This window comes from Pundamilia nyererei, unplaced genomic scaffold, assembly GCF_000239375.1.
Source record: "Pundamilia nyererei isolate P.nyererei 1_Seehausen unplaced genomic scaffold, PunNye1.0 scaffold00427, whole genome shotgun sequence".
NCBI classification, from domain to species: Eukaryota; Metazoa; Chordata; class Actinopteri; order Cichliformes; family Cichlidae; genus Pundamilia; species Pundamilia nyererei.
The window spans coordinates 50,181-52,435 of record NW_005187828.1 but is presented as its reverse complement, the minus strand read 5'-3'; positions in this window follow the sequence as shown (position 1 = coordinate 52,435).

Genomic DNA, 2,255 nt, shown 5'->3' with positions numbered 1-2,255 from the left:
CAGGAGAAAAATGCTCTCTCTCTCTAGTCCCTGTCAGTACTCTTGCTGCAGCATTTTGGATTAACTGAAGGCTTTTCAGGGAGTTTTTAGGACATCCTGATAATAATGAATTACAGTAGTCCAGGCTAGAAGTAATAAATGTGTGAACTAGTTTTTCAGCGTCACTCTGAGACAGGATCCTGTTCTCTTTATAATTACAGGAGCTGTCCTCAGATTCAGACGTCAGCACCAACCAGTGATAGCAGACAGATCGTCCAATATGTTCACATGTTAACTGCAAATTGATGAAAACAATACAAAGGTTAAAGTACCAAATGTGCTGTCAGTGAAAGCTGCAGCTGTTTTAGTGATATAGTTAAAGACAAAAAGTCACCCATGTAACTGTGTCACTGTATATCTGCATTAACAGGACGTCAGTTTGGTGTTTCAGAGAGCTGCTGATCCCCTGCACAGCTTCTGTTTTAAACACTTGATGTACTCAGCTGGTGATCAGGGCTCGTCGGGGGAGCTACTTAGGAGAGTGTTGGAGCTCCCACCGGCGCGGGTTCATTGAGTTATCCTACCAAGTTAGTGTGTGTCAGCATATGTCAGTGCTGTTCGTGTATGCCCGCCAGAGTTAGTGTTGACGGCTGCTTCTATGGTTTTCCTGCAGGAGGAAGAGTGGTCCAGAAAGGCAGCACACACGGGGTATGCGGAAACACAACAGCGGGGAGCACGAGCACAGACGTTAGAGGGAAGCACACACACGGGATTCAAGGGAACAACGGGGAGTTATTGTGTTTACAGCTTCTCACTGTAAATAAAGAGCACTGGTTGCATCGCAGAGTCTGCGTTTTGGGTCCTCATTCCCCATATCCCCCACAGTCTGCCTACAAGAGCGTGACAGAATGAACCCACACCGGTGGGAGCTCCAACACTCTCCTAAGTAGCTCCCCCGACGAGCCCTGATCACCAGGCAGGAACTTCAGGTGTGGCCAGTCTTCCTGCCGGGCCACACCCATCAGGTCCACATGTGGCTGTTCTCCATCCTCCAGCCACACATGTACACACCCACACCCTGCCTCTACATATAATGAGTGGAACACAGAACACAGCACAGTGCAGAAAGACACACATCCCCAAATAACAACAATGACAATACTAATAATACCAATAATACCAATAATACTAATAATACTAATAATGGTCCATCCTGCTCACGGACCCCTGAGTCCTCCAGAGCCGGGTCCGTGACAAGATCTGAGCCAAACCGATTTTTTCACGAACAAATAAAACACTGAAATAAACCAAACATTAACATTTCAAAGTTAACTAAGAGACTTATATATCATGTTTAACCTGAGTAGCGAAAGACCGCAGGTGGGAGGGGGTGGGGTTGAAAACGATGTGACGGGAGTCCGCTGTTCTGGCCGGGCTCTAGTGATCCTCAACCTCCCGGTCTACTATGGAGCTAGTGGGTAACAGACGTTGCCAAAAACGTCAGAGCAAGGGTGTAGATTTGGTTGTGGCGTTGGTGGGGACAGATGATTCAACCACTGAACCCTGCCCCGTTTCTTATTTTTTCTCTTTTGTTTTTGCTTCTTGATAAAAGGAGAAATATACTTGCCTATATATGCTATTCTACATGCTTTTAAACCATTTAAAATTACAATTCATAGTTTTATATGTGAATTATATAATATTAAATTACTATTAAACAAATGACTGACTATGTATTTTAGACTTTAGTTTACTTCAGCCATATTCATATAAATCAGGTATCATACAAAAATAAAAATAGCTTCAAATACAGTCATGACAATAAAAGAATAGGACTTTAAGGACTTAACAACTTTACTTCAGTTACACCAACATCTCTGACACATTAGCACTAACGGAACACTGAATGACCTGGTGGGTTTTGTCCTTAAAACTACTCGTCTAAGATTACCACAAAGTAAACGATCTCTCAGCCAAATTATGCAACATTTTAGGCACTACTGCCCTCTATCAAATCAGTGAGCTGGGATGTTTTATTCTAAACATGAACTACTGTTACAGCAACAGATATGGACTACATGCCCACACAACAAACACATGCCTTCTCCTCTCATTAGCTGAAATGAACTGCTGGCATATTGGTTTTACATCTATACTGTCCAGTCTCTCCTGGTGGACATGGCATCACATTATTCATGGTTACATACAATTTTAGACTGATGTGGACCAAGCCTAGCACCTACTTGCCAACCTTGAGACCTCAGAATTAGGGAGAC